The 19115-nt window shown below is 44.9% G+C and overlaps 1 protein-coding gene across 1 annotated transcript in view; it reads left to right on the forward strand.

The window, feature by feature from the left end:
* LOC126267973 (terminal nucleotidyltransferase 5C) overlaps window positions 1-19115 on the forward strand; it is a 772561-nt gene that overhangs the window by 149275 nt on the left and 604171 nt on the right. The gene's annotated exons all lie outside the window — the stretch shown is intronic.

Below are 19115 nucleotides of genomic sequence, written 5' to 3' on the forward strand. Positions count from 1 at the left end.
TTTTCTCGGATGCTTGTCACGCAGCCACTGTTACATAACAAATTAACTGCATTGTCCATTTCAAAATATTTACACATGTTATCGTAATCTTTGTTTGGGCCTCTTGACGGTTTTTCGTGACGTATTATATTATGTGTGGTTGCGACGTGTTTCTCAATCAAAATGACAGCATTAAGTTTCATAATAACCATCGTCTATCATGAGAGTTTTACTAGAGGCAGTGTGACGCTCAGAGATGCTATTACCTCGTTTAATGCCTGGAAAATATTACACGTAATGACCAGAATTCCGTTCCGTACAAAATTTCATCTTTCATAGGTCTGTTTCACTGCCTCATATTCCCCTTACTGGATGGGAGTGGCTGTTAGTCGTAAGAAAATGTCGTTAGACAAAATTAACTTCTTTTTAACCTCTTTGATAGTCTACGAAGCTGCAGTGCTTAATTGCAGTCATTGGTTATCGTCGTCATTACTATGTGACAGAATGAAGCTTGCAGCTTCGTGAGAAGAACGTGTTTTGGATTCATCATACCGATGGGTTCCTTGTTTGTGGACATCAGAGGGCCACCAACGGTACATCCAGCAGTAACATAGGTCGCGAGAGAATCAACGACGTCTTCTTGTCTGCATATGAGGGCATGTCCTTAGTATGCTTTTTTGTCTACGGCTAGGGGCGCGTAAATAGAATTCACTCTGTATTTCTCATCACTATTCATATGTAGCAACCTACAGGAGACAAAACTACTTATGGAGTGTTGCTGTTTTACAGTGGGCAAATACAGCGTTGCATTTGACTTTTAAACTATCTCCGTGTGGTTATACTCGGTATGAGTTACGATATTTAAGCTATACATTTCTTCTGTAATAATTGTGTATGTTCATGATCAATGTAATTTGCCGAGAGAAAAAAGGTTTGATATTCAACCAACTGAAGGCCTCATCTGAAGGATACAACTGAAAATGTCTATTACCACACTGTTAGTCTACTGCATCGATTGTGACTAATGATTATTTGTTGAACTCTACCAGGTGTGGTGGCACGATATTAAGACACTCGACTCGTGTTCGGGAGGACATCTGTTCAGATCCCCGTCCGGAAATTCAAGTTTCCTGTAACTTCCGTCAATCGCTTGAGGTAAATACTGGGATGATTCCTTGGGAATGACATGGCCGGTTACCTTCTCCAGTCCTACCCTGTGTTGCGTGCCTTATGTCATCGTTGTCATTTCCACCTGGCGCCTCAGTTGGACCAGCGTTCGTGCTGGACGTGCAGACCGCGTGAGACGACGCTTCATCCAGTCCCAAACATGCTCAATGGGGAAGAGATCCGGAGATCTTGCTGGCCAGGGTAGTTGACTTACACCTTCTAGAGCACGTTGGGTGGCACGGGATACATGCGGACGTGCATTGTCCTGTTGGAACAGCAAGTTCCCTTGCCGGTCTAGGAATGGTAGAACGATGGGTTCGATGACGGTTTGGATGTACCGTGCACTATTCAGTGTCCCCTCGACGATCACCAGAGGTGTACGGCCAGTGTAGGAGATCGCTCCCCACACCATGATGCCGGGTGTTGGCCCTGTGTGCCTCGGTCGTATGCAGTCCCGATGGTGGCGCTCACCTGCACGGCGCCAAACACGCATACGACCATCATTGGCACCAAGGCAGAAGCGACTCTCATCGCTGAAGACGACATGTCTCCATTCGTCCCTCCATTCACGCCTGTCGCGACACCACTGGAGGCGGGCTGCACGATGTTGGGGCGTGAGCGGAAGACGACCTAACGGTGTGCGGGACCGTAGCCCAGCTTCATGGAGACGGTTGCGAATGGTCCTCGCCGATACCCCAGGAGCAACAGTGTCCCTAATTTGCTGGGAAGTGGCGGTACGGTCCCCTACGGCACTGCGTAGGATCCTACGGTCTTGGCGTGCATTCGTGCGTCGCTGCGATCCGGTCCCAGGTCGACGGGCACGTGCGCCTTCCGCCGACCACTGGCGACAAAATCGATGTACTGTGGAGACCTCACGCCCCACGTGTTGAGCAATTCGGCGGTACGTCCACCCAATGCCCAATATACGCCCTCGCTCAAAGTCCGTCAACTGCACATACGGTTCACGTCCACGCTGTCACGGCATGCTACCAGTGTTCAAGACTGCGATGGAGCTCCGTATGCCACGGCAAACTGGCTGACACTGACGGCGGCGGTGCACAAATGCTGCGCAGCTAGCGCCATTCGACGGCCAACACCGCGGTTCCTGGTGTGTCTTCTGTGCCGTGCGTGTGATCATTGCTTGTACAGCCCTCTCACAGTGTCCGGAGCAAGTATGGTGGGCCTGACACACCGGTGTCAATGTGTTCTTTTTTCTATTTCCAGGAGTGTATGAATGACCCCAGCCGAGGTAAAGAAACCTGTTTTTACTGATCTTTGTTGATCAAAGCATAAGATACGACTTTTGAACGACAAGCGTACCTCAGTGTCACAGAAGTCGACATCCGAAATATTCTATTTTGGAACTATCGAGAAAGTGTTTTCGATAATTTTAATATGAAAAGTAGATAACCACTGACCTGTCTCTCCGAGGCTTCTTCTAAGACCTTGGAAACCTTGAGACTTAATGGTGTCTGTGACTTACGCTAAAAATCAGTTTCGGGTAAACTGTAATTTACGCAACCACAGAACAACATATACAAATCATTTCGAGTGTTGGGCTCCTCGTTTAGGGCTTCGAATGGGTGTCCGTATTCTGGTGCAAAGGTCGTTAGCAAACAGCTTTTAATATAAAAACACGAAAATTATTTCAGTTTCTTTGATATAGTCATTTTCCACAGCAAATGTATAAATATTCCTTTTATAAATTCAAACTCTTTTTTATTGATTCATTAAGCTTCAAACTATTAGTTACACAGGGTGTCCCAGGCCAGATTTCTCAGCATTCTGGGATATCACAAGGACATTTATGTGAAGCAAAGGAGCTTCATTTGGACACATGCCCTATTGAGAATAGTTTCTCTGATAGAGCACATTTAGTGTACGTGATCGGTGACGTTGATAGGTCCAGTCATGTTACAAGAGCGAATGATGAGACTGAATTACTTGCATTCTTTGGAAAATTAGTTTGCTGAACGTCTTGAGGATGTTTCTTTGGCCATGCGTACTGCAATTTTACCAGACGTATCAGGAAATGCCTCAACACTTAACCTAGTCGCTGGATTGGTTGTGGTTGTTCAATTAACTGGTCACCAAGATCGCCAGATCTTACACCATCAGATTTTTGTTTATGGGGCTGGATGAAGTCTGAGGAGTACAAACGAAAGACGAACACTCGCGATGAACTGCGTCGCAGTTGCTGCCTCATTACGGAATGTACAGAGATACTCGGACAAGCAACACAACGTGTTGTTTCTAGAGAGCGCCAATGCACAGAAGTTGATGTTGAGATATTCGAAAGTGGATTGTGAATCCTCAATAGCTGTAATCTTATGTGTACTGTAATGCTTAGAGGTGTATTTTTCAACCAATACTTTGTAAAAAGCATATCGTAATGTTTACTAGCTGTTGTACTTGTGTAAACATGACAGTCTATTGAATAACATGGAAAAAAGTAACAATTTTCATCGAATGTGTTCTACCACGGAAACCGTTCGGAATAGGGCATATGTCCGTATGGAATGTTTTGCTTAAAGTGATCTTTCCTGTCACATCCCTGAATAGTGATAATTCCTTTTGGGACGCACTGTGTCAGACACATGTGCGTCTTATGAACACCATTAAAAATACTGGAACTTTTTCCCGTCTTGTCAACAACACTGAAAGTCAAGTGGAGGTTCGTTCTTTAATCTGTGATCAGGTGAGAGGTAACATAGATTTTGTCAACACAAACGAGAAACAGGAAGTAAAAGTTGAGTGAAAAACAAAAAATATTTGTGTGAACTGTTTCGAATGTATAAGTATCACATACAAAAACGAAACTGTATTATTCTAGAAAAACTCCACTGATGGTATTTTTAACGTACGAGTCTAGATTGAAATTTTCACTATACAGCGGAGTGTGCGCTGATATGAAACTTTCTGACAGATTGAAACTGCAAGGGTGACAGGAGAGCTTCTGTGAAGTTTGGAATGTAGGAGACGAGGTACTGGCGGAATTAAAGCTGTGAGGACGGGGCGTGAGTCGTGCTTGGGTAGCTCAGTTGGTAGAGCACTTGCCCGCGAAAGGGAAAGGCCCCGAGTTTGAGTCTCGGTCATGCACACGGTTTTAATCTGCCAGGAAGTTTCAACGAGTCTAGATGGTAAACAAATATCATAGTGCAGCAAGAAGAGGACGCGTGATTTATGAAACGATTATCAATATTATCATTGACTTCTGCTACCCTCGTAGGGTGTTCAAGGGAACTACAATGACGGAAAAAAGTCGCAAAACCAAGAAGGTGGTGTGCGACAAAAGCGAAAATTGGGAGGTGCATTTCCGCATTTGAAAGATGTCTATTCAGATTTCGGGCCATTCTCGGAAATCTGGCGCTAGTAGCGACAGTATGAGGATGCAAATTAGGTTTGCTTTAAATATACTCTGCAACGGTTGAGGACATTAGTTACCTGTTACACGGACGAGGTGAATTGATGTTAGTCAAGAATGCCTTTAAGGCGACAAAAACGTTGTTGTGAGCACCTCACTGAATCTGAACGCGATCATTTAATAGGGCTACGAGAAGCTCGATGTTTCTTTGCGCTGCTGCACAAAGAGTCGGCAGGAATGTAGCCACTGCGCAGAATTGGTGACAGCGGTGGCCACGAGAATGTACTCTCGCAAGAAGACCGCGCTGCAGGCGGCCAAGTGGCACTACCGAAAGGGAAGACCACCGTGTTAGACGTGTGGCTCTGGTCCGTCGTTCTGCATCTACGGCAAGAATTTAAGCAGCTGTTTGGGCTATGGTGACATAAAGAACTGTTACAAATCCGTTACTTGAAGGACAGCACCGAGCTTTCCACTGGACCTAAAGCACCGCCATTTGCGACTTCAGTGGTGTCAAGTGAGAGCTCATTGGAGGGCAGTCTGGAGCTCCATTGTGATTTCTGATGAAAGCTAGTTCTGCCTCGATACCAGTGATGGCCGTACATTGGTTAGAATGAGGCCAGTCGAAGGCCTGCAGCCAACATGTCTGCGTGCTGGACCCACTGGAACTACACCTGGAGACGTGGTCTGGGATGCGATTTCGTATGTCAGCAGGAGCTCTTTCGTCGTTATCTCACCCACCTCTGCAGCAAAATTGTACGTCAGTCCGGTGGACCGACCTGTTGTGCTGCCATTCACGAACAGCAGTCCACAGCTCGTGGTCGTGCGGTAGCGTTCTTGCTTCCCGCGCCCCGGTTTCCGGGTTCGATTCCCGGCGGGGTCAGGGATTTTCTCTGCCTCGTGATGACTGGGTGTTGTGTGATGTCCTTAGGTTAGTTAGGTTTAAGTAGTTCTAAGTTCTAGGGGACTGGTGACCATAGCTGTTAAGTCCCATAGTGCTCAGAGCCATTTGAATTTGAACGAACAGCATTCCAGGAGGCGTTTTCCAACAGAATAACGCTCGTCCATACGCCGCTGTTATAAACCAACATGCTCTACCGAGTGTCTGCATTTTGCCTTGGTCTGCTCAGTTAGCAGATCTGTCTCCAATCGATCACATATGCGACATCACCGGATGGCAACTGTGGCATCATCCACAGACAGCATTAACTGTCCCTGTATTGATCGACGTAGTGCAACAGGCGTGGAACTCTCCTGACAAGACGGCCGGAGTGGCCGTGCGGTTCTAGGCGCTACAGTCTGGAGCCGAGCGACCGCTACGGTCGCAGGTTCGAATCCTGCCTCGGGCATGGATGTGTGTGATGTCCTTAAGTTAGTTAGGTTTAATTAGCTCTAAGTTCTAGCCGACTGATGACCTCAGAAGTTAAGTCGCATAGTGCTCAGAGCTATTTGAAGCATTTTCTCCTGACAACTGACATCCAGCACCCATAGAACACTGTGCAAGCTCATTTACGTTATACATTGTGGCGGTTACACCAGCTATTAATGTACAAGCTTTTGACGTTTGCAGAGCTTATCTCACTCTTACATTATCCTGTGTACAAGCTTTTGACGTTTGCAAAGCTTATCTCACTCTTACATTATCCTGTGATCTTACAATGTTAATGACTTAAAAAGGTAACTTATATAATTGTGTTTCCGTAATTTAATTACTCTACATTAATTAATTTTGGTGTTGCGACTTTTTTTCCGTCAGTGTATTTTCGACCTGAGATGGAGAAAATAATTTTTTCCACTCTTTAACAGAAGAGGAAGTACGCAAGTGGTAGTAATACGCATCTTCGACTATGACTCACTGTGTTGTACAGAATATTGCTGCATGTGCTGTCCGCGCTTGTAATGAAGAGCGCATTATAACGTCTCGAATTCTGCTGATCCTTCTGCGGCAGACGTTCGCCATGCCTCTCTCGGAATGGGCGTACAACAAGCGATACGCCGGAGAGCTTATTTCCTGTGTGTAACGATGCATTGTGACGTGGCCCGCCTGCTAAGAATACCAGGCCTCTCGCCAGAGAAGGCGAGTCGTCAAGACATTTCACATCGTTATCCATTATCCGCAGCAGCGTCTATACGGTCTCCGTACGACGTGTTTTGTGCCTTGATGCCGCTTAGAACAATAAGGGAAAAACTCTTTCTCGGGAACCAGAGGAGCATTTTTCTCCAGACTACTACATCCACCGCCTGCTTTAAATGCAGCCTGCGTGGTTTCCAGTCATTGTCCAGGAGTTCAGATGCTGCGTGTTTCTCTGGTGCCACGAAGTAATTGGGCATAGTAATTATTTTCATCTGCTGGACAGATAGTATCACTGTTCTTATGAAGATGGATGCAGCATATGGAAGACCAATCCATCCATGCAATTGAATGTCATGCAGCCGCCTGCTTTTGCATAGTTTACAGCTGCGAAGTTTTTAAGTTTTCTGGGGAAATCCAGAGCTCGACGTGTAAAAGTGTACACGCTTATTAATACTCTAGTACCTACTTTTTTACCATCAAAGTTGATCTAGAAGTAGAATTTATGTATCTTAAAACGTGAAACTCGTGGAAAATTCATGAATTGGTCATCCGTGATATCCACAGCAGTTCAAATGGTTCAAATGGCTGGAAACACTATGGGACTTAACATCTGAGGTCATCACTCCCCTAGACTTAGAACGACTTGAACCTAACTAACCTAAGGACATCACACACATCCATGTCTGAGGCAGGGTTCGAACCTGCGACCGTAGCAGCAGTGCAGTTCCGGACTGAAGCGCCTAGAACCGCTCGGCCACAGGAGCCAGGCTATTTTTAAGTAAAAGGATGCGTAAATCATAATGCACTCGCCACTTCACTGTTATTTATTTATTTCCTCATACACTTCTGCAATTTCTTGTACTTGATAGTCCTGGCAGAGCCAGTTGTATTGTTTGTTAGAATACCAAGTGAAGTATGGTTTGTGGTGTTCTTGACATCTACTGCGACACGCAATGCAACTAATTTTGAAAAACGCAATAATGAATCACTTTACAATAGCATCAAAGCCGAAATTGCTATAATATATACAGAAGAAAATAAATAAAAGTGCCGGCCGCGGTGGACGAGTGGTTCTAGGCGCTTGAGTCTGGAATCGCGCGACTGCTACGGTCGCAGGTTGGAATCCTGCCTCGGGCATGGATGTGTGTGATGTCCTTAGGTTAGTCAGGTTTAAGTAGTTCTTAAGTGCTAGGGGACTGATGACCTCAGATTTTAAGTCCCATAGTGCTCAGAGTCATTTGAACCATTAAATGAGTCGTATAGCGAAACTATTATTCGTCAGACAATTTTGCATGACTGATTCGTAATATCGAGAAAATCATAGATTAAAGTATTACAATGCTTTATAACTCGTAGAATTCTCGAAATTGGATCACCTGCAGTTTTCCAAATACACTCCTGGAAATTGAAATAAGAACACCGTGAATTCATTGTCCCAGTAAGGGGAAACTATATTGACACATTCCTGGGGTCAGATACATCACATGATCACACTGACAGAACCACAGGCACATAGACACAGGCAACAGAGCATGCACAATGTCGGCACTAGTACAGTGTATATCCACCTTTCGCAGCATTGCAGGCTGCTATTCTCCCATGGAGACAATCGTAGAGATGCTGGATGTAGTCCTGTGGAACGGCTTGCCATGCCATTTCCACCTGGCGCCTAAGTTGGACCAGCGTTAGTGCTGGTCGTGCAGACCGCGTGAGACGACGCTTCATCCAGTCCCAAACATGCTCAATGGCGGACAGATCTGGAGATCTTGCTGGCCAGGGTAGTTGACTTACACCTTCTAGAGCACGTTGGGTGGCACGGGATACATGCGGACGTTAATTGTCCTGTTGGAACAGCAAGTTCCCTTGCCGGTCTAGGAATGGTAGAACGATGGGTTCGATGACGGTTGGGATGTACCGTGCACTATTCAGTGTCCCCTCGACGATCACCAGAGGTGTACGGCCAGTGTAGGAGATCGTTCCCCACACCATGATGCCGGGTGTTGGCCCTGTGTGCCTCGGTCGTATGCAGTCCTGATTGTGGCGCTCACCTGCACGGCGCCAAACACGTATACGACCATCATTGGCACCAAGGCAGAAGCGACTCTCATCGCTGAAGACGACACGTCTCCATTCGTCCCTCCATTCACGCCTGTCGGGACACCACTGGAGGCGGGCTGCACGATGTTGGGGCGTGAGCGGAAGACGGCCTAACGGTGTGCGGGACCGTAGCCCAGCTTCATGAAGACGGTTACGAATGGTCCTCGTCGATACCCCAGGAGCAACAGTGTCCCTAATTTGCTGGGAAGTGGCGGTGCGGTCCCCTACGGCACTGCGTAGGATCCTACGGTCTTGGCGTGCATCCGTGCGTCGCTGCGGTCCGGTCCCAGGTCGACGGGCACGTGCACCTTCCGCCGACCACTGGCGACAACATCGATGTACTGTGGAGACCTCACGCCCCACGTGTTGAGCTATTCGGCGGTACGTCCACCCGGCCTCCGGCATGCTCACTATACGCCCTCGCTCAAAGTCCGTCAACTGCACATACGGTTCACGTCCACGCTGTCGCGGCATACTACCAGTGTCAAAGACTGCGATGGAGCTCCGTATGCCACGGCAAACTGGCTGACACTGACGGCGGCGGTGCACAAATGCTGCGCAGCTAGCGCCATTCGACGGCCAACACCGCGGTTCCTGGTGTGTCCTCTGTGCCGTGCGTGTGATCATTGCTTGTACAGCCCTCTCGCAGTGTCCGGAGCAAGTATGGTGGGTCTGACACACCGGTGTCAATGTGTTCTTTTTTCCATTTCCAGGAGTGTATTTGCAACTGCTGCTTTATTTCCTCACTTGTGTGAGAAACCTTTTTCTGCTTTAAAACATTTATATCCGGAAAATTAATTTCATTTCTGTATTATACGTGTTTTTTCGAACTTCATGATTGCAGTTGTACGGATCATTTACCTCTTAACATTTATTTGTTCAAAACAAATGGCTCTGAGCACTATGGGACTTAACATCTGTGGTCATCAGTCCCCTAGAACTTACAACTACCTTAACCTAACTAACCTAAGGACATCACACACATCCATGCCCGAGTCAGGCTTCGAACCTGCGACCGTTGCAGTCCCGCGGTTCCGGACTGAGCGCCTAGAACCGCGTGACCACCGCGGCCGGCTATTTGTTCAACCAAGGCAATAAACGTTCTACGAATGATTCACATTCTTACATTTATTCCCCCAACCGCGGCATTCACAGGGTCCACACGCTGAGACTGTGGATGCTCTTTCATCATAAAGCGATATTACTTTGTGAAGACGAAAAGATTATTCACGTAGCGGAACACTGTAACTCCGAAATGACTCTAATGCGCGAAAATGTTGTGGGATATTTGGGGTTCTTGCTGTGATCTTAGAAACATGAAATTTTGCTCTGTGTGAGTAGAATTACTTGTGACAAATAAAAGGTACAAAATCACTAGAGATTTAATTTACTGAGTATTTTTTCCGCTACTAGATATATATTTTAACTTACTGTACGACACGTTTCGAACGTTAATCATCATTTCCAAGCGCTAGAAGTTATAGTGTATTACGTCAAAGTGTGTGTTATGATTACACGGGGCTCTGAAGTGCGTTTTTCCTAAGCCGATTTACTTCTATCACTTCTGGTTGGTAGTGTGGTTCAAAAATGGTTCAAATGGCTCTGAGCACTTAGAACTACTTAAACCAAACTAACCTACGGACATCACACATATCCATGCCCGAGTCAGGATTCGAACCTGCGACCGTAGCGGTCGCGCGGTTCCAGAATGAAGCGCCTAGAACCGCTCGGCCACATCCGGTCGGCTATTTACAAAACACCTGTTGAATCAGAAGAGAATTTGGTTGCCCATATACAAGCAATAGGAGCAGGAATTAAGGACAATCGTGCAGTCTTGACGGTATAAGACAGAATATGACCCACCGGTGTAGCCTCCGTTTGCAGTTCAACAGAGTCATTTTTGAACCTGTACTCTAACTGAAGTAATTTTGTTATGTTACTGTCGTTGTCTGTTAGTAATAAGAATTAAAACTTGTTCGTATTACCTTCTGTCCTCACATTAGAAAAAAATATTTTCATTGTCCTATGCAAGCTCCCAGAGATTTTTAGTTTAATTAGTTTTCACCCAGAGAAAACCTACTCCATCAGTTCAAAAAATCCTCACAGGGAAATATGACAGTAGAGAAAAATATTTGTTTCGGTGTCTCGTGCAACCTCACAGGGTTTATCGGTTTAAATAATCTTCACCCTGCGTATAAGGCTGAAGATGGGCTCTGTGAACGATTATTATAAGCAAATTGTAATTTTCGTGTGATGGAGTGACAGTCATTAAAGGTAACATATACTCTTTCTAGAACAATTATGCTTACGAAGAAACTGATAAGCCATTAGACAACAACGCGTGTTGTTGTACCTGACCTTTGGATGTTACACGGCTTGCAGTGTGTCTGAATCTACAGTGCTTTCCTACCACAAGAGCCAAAGTCCAATGTGTTAACGCGAACGAGACACCGATAATATTTCTCTGCCGTGCTTTAACCGTTGCTTGGTGAAAAAAGTATTCGTGTGTTAATGAGGCTGATACTTTGTTTATTAAATTGTCCTTCCTGGTCAACGTTTAGATGCTTTCTCTTTCGTAAGGTTATTAGTTTCTGAAACCAATTCTTCAAACGAGCCAAGATTTCATTATTCTGCAATGTAACGGGATTCTCTTTTGTTGGCCCTGAAAAAGCAAACGACTGTGCGGTGACGCGGTGTTCTGCCGGCACGTGTGTGACACTTCCGCGTGTTTCATCCCATTACGGCGTCTCCTGAGCACGTGAGCCGCCAGCGCGTGCCGAGACACCTTGGCTTCCGGATGATTTACGTCTGCCCTTGGGAACTAGGAGAATGCGGTCATTGTAGCTTGACGATAGCAACCGTTTTGTCGATTGCATACCTTCTTAGCGAAGGAATCACTATATACGCATTGCGTGCTAGTCTTATTATGTGATGGCAACAGAGGGTTTTTTACTGTCCCAATCAGTATGAGAAAGCCGGCCGCTGTGGCCGAGCGGTTCAGTTCGGAACCACGCGGCTGCTACGGTCGCAGGTTCGAATCCTGCCCCGGCCATGGATGTGTGTGATGGTCTTAAGGTAGTTAGGTTTCTGTAGTTCTAACACTAGGGGACATGATCTCAGATGTTAAGTCCCATAGTGCTTAGAGCCATTTGAACCATCCTCTCTGAAAGGAATAGTATTGCGGTATAAATTGGAGATCATATGAATCAGATTAACGTAATTTCACCAAGAATTTTGCAGCGTGGATATAACTGTTGTTTGAGAGTATATCTGTTGTTGTTGTTGTGGTCTTCAGTCCTGAGACTGGTTTGATGCACCTCTCCGTGCTGCTCTATCCTGTGCAAGCTTCTTCATCTCCCAGTCCTTACTGCAACCTACATCCTTCTGAATCTGCTTAGTGTATTCATCTCCCTCTATGATTTTTACCTTCCAAACTGCCCTCCAATGCTAAATTTGTGATCCCTTGATGCCTCAGAACATGTCCTACCAACCGGTCCCTTCTTCTTGTCAAGTTGTGCCACAAACTCCTCTTATCCCCAATTCTGTTCAATACCTACTCATTAGTTATGTGATCTACCCATATAATTTTCAGCTTTCTTCTGTAGCACCACATTTCGAAAGCTTCTATTCTCTTCTTGTCCAAACTATTTATCGTCCACGTTTCACTTCCATACATGGCTACACTTGAAACAAATACTTTCAGAAACGACTTCCTGACACTTTAATCTATACTCGATGTTAAGAAATTTCTCTTCTTCAGAAACGCTTTCCTTGCCATTGCCAGTCTACATTTTATATCCTCTCTACTTCGACCATCATCAGTTATTTTGCTCCCCAAATAGCAAATCTCCTTTACTACTTCAAGTGTCTCATTTCCTAATCGAATTCCCTCAGCATCACCCAACTTAATTCGACTACATTCCATTATCCTCGTTTTTCTTTTGTTGATGTTCATCTTATATACTCCTCTCAAGACACTGTCCATTGCATTCAACTGCTCTTCCAAGTCCCTTGCTGTCTCTGACAGAATTACAATGTCATCAGCGAACCTCAAAGTTTTTATTTCTTCTCCATGGATTTTAATACCTACTCCGAATTTTTCTTTCGTTTCCTTTACTGCTTGCTCAATATACAGATTGAATAACATCGGGGAGAGGCTACAACCCTGTCTCACTCCCTTCCCAACCACTGCTTCCCTTTCATGCCTCTCGACTCTTATAACTGCCATCTGACTTCTGTACAAATTGTAAATAGTCTTTCGCTCCCTGTGTTTTACCCCTGCCACCTTTAGAATTTGAAAGAGAGGATTGCAGTCAACATTGTCAAAAGCTTTCTCTAAGTCTACAAATGCTAGAAAGATAGGTTTGCCTTACCTTAATCTATCTTCTAACATAAGTCGTAGGGTCAGTATTGCCTCACGTGTTCCAATATTTCTACGGAATCCAAACTGATCTGCCCCAAGGTTCGCTTCTACTAGTTTTTCCATTCGTCTGTAAAGAAGTACGTGGTACAGGATAAGTAATACTTGACGATTTATTAAGTTTTCTACCCGTTCCGTTTATGGGTAGAGCAGGAGAAATTCCACTGCTTATCCTCCTCAGTCCTGTACTTAATTTTTATGAATAAAAACTTCATATTGGTGGTCAATGCACTGGTCTGGCAGAATATGTGATTAAATACTAATCTTTTTTTTCTTTTTTAAATAAGAATTGTTGATTCATCGTAATACGATTTGCCAGACTTACTGAAATCGTGCAACACTCAGAAAACTCAATTTCAAACACTTGAAAATTATGAAAACAATACCACTGGAGTGTGAACGTATAGGTCGTTGCCGAGTGTACAGCAAGTGCTACACGAACACTTATTCGATTGTGTTCAAATGGTTCAAATGGTTCTGAGCACTATGGGCTTTACATCTGAGGTCATCAGTCCCCTAGACTTAAAACTACTTATAACTAACTAATCTAAGGACATCGCACACATCCATGCCCGAGGCAGGATTCGAACCTGCGACAGCAGCAGCAGCGCGGTTCCGGACTGAAGCGCCTAGAACCGCTCGGCCAATATTCGATTGTGTACGATGTATTAACATACTATAGTTTATTCCTAACGTGTCAGAGTTCAAAATTACTAAAAATAAACAGAAATTACTTTCATTTCTTGAAGACATGCTGACATTGTTGATTAACAGTTTTCTTCGAGGAATTTACTACTACCTACTGGGGAAAAGGAGAAACGAAAACAAGTGGGTACAGGAAGCACGTGCTGTAAAGTATATTATACAACGAGGAACCGAGAGTTTAGGTTTACTCCCTGAGAAAGAAAAAAATAAAAGTTTGATATAGCACATATATTACATAGGGACTGAGGGTTAGAACGAGGTGTTTTCAGAAAATAATGGCTATTTTCATCTTTTTGGAAAGGATTTTATTTACTCTTCCTCATTATTGATAGTCTTTTCGAAGTGTCTCCATTGGATATCATGCACTTGCGCCACCGCTGTATCCAGTGCCTGAAACACTTCTGGAACTCTATCTTTGAGACAGATACGCTTTTAATCTCTTCTGTGTTTAGGACCTTCTGTTTTTTTGGGTACAGAAAACTGTCACAGGTGCACATGTCTCACGAATCTGGAGCCTGGAACATCATTACAGCATTGTTTACGGGCAAAAAGTCGACAACCGTCCATGAAGTGTGAGCAGGTGAATTGTGATGGTGCAAACGGCACGACTTATTTCGCCACATATCCGGAAATTTTTTTCCGGACTTCTTCACGCAAACGGCGTTGAACTTGTAAGTAGTTCTCCTTAATGATCGTTTGACCTTGCATTATGCCGGTAAGGCCGAAGTACGCTGTGAACGGGACCTTCACATTTGACCGTACTTTTCGAGCTTTTTGCACTCCTGCTAATCCAGAATGCTTCCACTGATGCGACCCAGCTTTAATTTCGGTGTTATATACACAAACCCATATTCCATCACCTGCTATGACACGTTACAGTATATATGTAAAGAAGTCGACTTCGTCTAGCGACTCCTTACGCCGCTCGTAAACCATTATTTTACTCATTGCGGACTCACCCTTCCGTAATAGCGCATTGTCATTATCGTTACGTGCTTCTGTGATGTAGTTACTCTACATCTCCGCTCTCACGGATTGTTTCCTGAACCAAGCTTCAAAACGAACATACTTACTTCCTCTAATTAGACGACCGGAATACTCTGCCTTTCTCTTTTTAATTGGTTTAATTAACCTCGTTTCTTTGTTCACTAGAGATCACTTCCACATTAGTTCCGTCTTATCCTCCAGTTAACGCGAAAATATACCGCGAAATTGTGTTATAACGAATAATTCTTATACACTCAGTTTTCTGAGGTGTGCTCGAAAGATACAATGTTCAGGGACACTGCTTTTGTTTGCCACAAGCGATATTTCTGAATGTTTAAAATAGTTCCTAGGGCCCTACCATGTTGTAAAGCTCATAAATACCCTTATTTCTCAGTACTTCGGTGTCATCACTCATAACTAGTATTTTATCCGTAGTACATCATTTTGATAACCCGTATGTTTTGTCCTCTGATTTCAATCTCTTAATGGAAGCTCTACTGCAGTCTTAAAAACTTTAACTCAGTTTCCAATCATTTCTTTGCCTAATGTCAAAGTTAACCACAGTCGTATACTTGTCAATAACCAACTTCGTCAGTACTAGTCAATGGCACATACAAAAGGAAAAAAATCGCTCTTGTACCAATTTTAACCATAAAAAAATATAGAAATAGCAGACGGGTAACTGGTGATTGAATCATGCTGTCGAAATGTGTTCTGCCAAAGCCAAATATCTACAATATATTAAAATGCGTGTTGTTCAGGAAAGTGTGTTGCCCATATGCGTGGTTTCTCTATGTGTCAATGCAAGAAAGCCTCATTGGATGTCTTACCACGTCAAATAGCTTGAATCCCTTACGTTTCTAAAGGCATATACGCTGCTTCCATTCTGTGGCGAAGTGCTAGCGTCTCACAGACGGTATAGAGGACACTGGCAAATCGCCAGAAACGTCGAGCTCTCGATGCGCAAAGAAAAACCAGAAACTTTTATTGAAGACACTTTATTGGGAGTGGTACGAAGTATTGTTCAGGTGGTTATGAATACAGTTTAGTGACGAAAGTGCGGGCAGTCTTGTGAAGCAAAGAACCAACTATGTCTTGTTTCATACTGTATACACTGAAGTGACAAAAGTCAATGGATACCTCCTAATATGGTGCTACATGTCCTTTTGCCCGGTGCAGTCAGCAACTGGATGTGGTAAGTCGTTAGAAGTCTCCTGTATAAATAGTGGGCCACGCTGCCTCTATAGCCGTCCATAAATGCCAAAGTGATGCCGGTGCTGGGTGTTGTGCGCAAACTGACTTCTCAACTATGTCCCATAAATGTTCGATGGTATTCATGTTGGGAGATCTGGGTGGCCAAAACTTTCGCTCGAACTGTCCACATTGTTCTTCAAACCAGTTGCGAAGAAATGTGGCCCAGTGACATGGCACATTGGTATCCACAAAAATTCCATCGTTGCTTGGGAATATGAAGTCCATGAATGGCTGCAAATGGTCAGCAAGTAGCCGAACATAACGATTTCCATTCAATGATCGGTTCAGTTGGAACAGAGGACCCAGTCCATTCGACTGGTAAACATAGCCCACACCATTATGGAACCACCAACAGTTTGCGCAGCACCCCGTTGACGTGTTGGATTCTTGGCTCTGTGGGGTCTGCGCCACACTCGAACCCTATCAACTGCTCTTACCAACTGAACTCGGAACTAAAATTAAAGTGCAGCTGCTCACGGAGGTCCAGTGTGGATTTTAATTATCGTGTGGCAGCTAAACTTGATAGATATGCTAATGCGTTAACGTGAAACAAAATTACGCTGGAAAAAAAATTAGTTCCGGTTTTGGCCACTAGTTGCAAATCTGAAATGGTTCCATATGTAATGGATTAGGAACGGGACATGGGCAGAATAATCAAACATGTGAGAAAGACATAATGTTGATGTTATTATTAACCGCCATTTACACAGTGTGTTGAATATGAGTACCAATGACGTCGACGAGGTGCTGCATCCGTAAAACGACGTGATCAACAGTTGGTCACAACATTTCCGGTGGTTATTTTTTATTTTATTTTATTTTTCTAAGATATTCCCAGAGCGAAAAGTCTCATGGATTCAGAGCATGTGATCTTGCAGACCATCCATCTGGCAAACATCTGAAGATAACATGTTCGCGAAAGGTTGCATGAAGCATATCTTTTACCAGCCGAGCGACAAGAGATGTTGCCACACAGTTGCGCTCTTCCAAAGCAGGAATTACGTACTGCACAAAGACGTCACTGTACACCTGACACGCCTTCTGGGTGTATTCTCTTCAAAGAAGAATGGACTGAGAGCAGAGGTCCTTGTGAATCCACTCAACACAGTCGCATACGGTGAGTGCACAACACGTTGTTTATCAGCACTCCTAACCCGTCAGTTTTGTGTATTAATTGCACCCTGTAGCGCATATTTGTCTCGTCAATCCACAGAGTATTGACCAACTACATGTCACCTACTACGATCCGTGCCAGAAGTAGTAGAGCAAATTTAGAAAGATGCTGTGGATCAGAAGGTTTTAGTTGCTGCACCTTGTACGGGTACCACTGTAAGACAGGCCGCAAAACTTTTCATCCTGTTGACCACCAAATGGACAATTCTCGTGGCCCAGTGACCTTGCACAGCATTACTGAGGGCACGTGCTGCATTATCAGTTACTGCAGCAGCAGCCTTGTCAGTAACTTCCAGCAAGAAAGGACGCCTTCCTATTACTGGTGCCACACCAATCTCACCCCTGTTTTCAAATTGCAATACTATATATTTTAAACCATTTAATGACATCAGGTCTCACCTCAAATCTTTCATTCAGCATACTCCGTCAGTTGAGCACTGCAATTGCTGCCGATCACATAAAACAGTTTCACTAACTGCTCACGGTCTCTTTTCTCGATAGCCATACTGTTCATTCACCTTACACCTTGTTAAATGAGAGCGTGGGTGTCATACCGTCATCTAAATCGGTTCCACATGGACGCATTAGTGTATGTACTAAGTTTTGGTGCCATACGGTAATTACAGGCCACACATGGTCCTCCATGAGTATCTGCAGTGTGATTATAACCACCTGCTATTCCATTCACACGTACCATTACTAAAACTATAATTTATGTATTGCCCGCCTGGCTAGCCGCGCGGTCAAATGCGCTGCTTCCCGAGCAGGAAGGCGTGCCGGTCCCCGGCACGAATCTGCCCGGCGGATTCGTGTCGACGTCCGGTGTGGATGGTTTTTAAGGCGGTTTTCTATCTACCTCGGCGAATGCGGGCTGGTTCCCCTTACTCCGTCTCAGTTTCACTATCTTAGCGATTGCTGCACAAGCACTGTCTCCACATACGCGTACACCATAATTACTTTAACACGCAAACATTTGGGGTTACAATCGTCTCTTGACGTTCGTGGACAGGGGGGGGGGGGGGGGGGAGGGGGGTGTTCCACTGGAGGCCGAACCGCACGATAACTCTGGGTTCAGTGCGGCAGTGGGGCGAGTGAACTGCTGTGGCCTGTTGTGGGGTTGTAAACCACTGAGTGCTACGGCGGGACGAAGCCTCTCCGTCGTTTGTATATCCCCAGTTTAAATACACACAATACATACAATAATTTGTGTACACAAACGTTCCTCGCGAATCAATCCATTTATTAGTGAAAAGCGCATCCAAGTCTCTAGAATTTCTTGTTCTTGAGATGAGCCTTCACATACAGACAGAAAAACACGGCGGCGATCTGTAATTTATATTTCTAGGTATGTCGAGCTCCGTTCTTTATTTTTACAAAACTTGGCGACCTTAGCGCGGATCATCCGCAAGCCGCAATCGTGCTATAAAAGCGCGACGTAGTGCACTCCATGTGTTGCGGAATTTATGGAGGAATATTCTCGTTTCTCGGCGCTCCATATAACTGCGGCATGGCGGAAATAACGCACCGCCGCCGTACGTCGTGATCTGCGGACACAGCCGCGTCAGATGTGTGTCACGTTGCGCAGGGGACTCCCACGCCCGCTTTACCCAACGCCTCTATTTCCGAGCGCTCGGCTCATAAACACCAGCTGCAACCCTGTCATCTGCGGTCCTGCTGACCCAGTTAATCAGGATTCCAGGAAATGTTGTTGCCCACTTCTGCTTTCTTGCACACGTCTGCGTTTCCTCACGCCCAGAATCGTTGCGATCTTTTCAGTCGTGATACATCTCCTGCCCTACATGCTACCACTAGATACAGAACGACATTAGAAAATTCAGTTTTCAATGGAACTGGGAGGCTTTCCTATAAATTTATGGGACCCTAATATAGATATTAGC

Source organism: Schistocerca gregaria, chromosome 4 (assembly GCF_023897955.1).
Source record: "Schistocerca gregaria isolate iqSchGreg1 chromosome 4, iqSchGreg1.2, whole genome shotgun sequence".
In the NCBI taxonomy this organism is placed as follows: domain Eukaryota; kingdom Metazoa; phylum Arthropoda; class Insecta; order Orthoptera; family Acrididae; genus Schistocerca; species Schistocerca gregaria.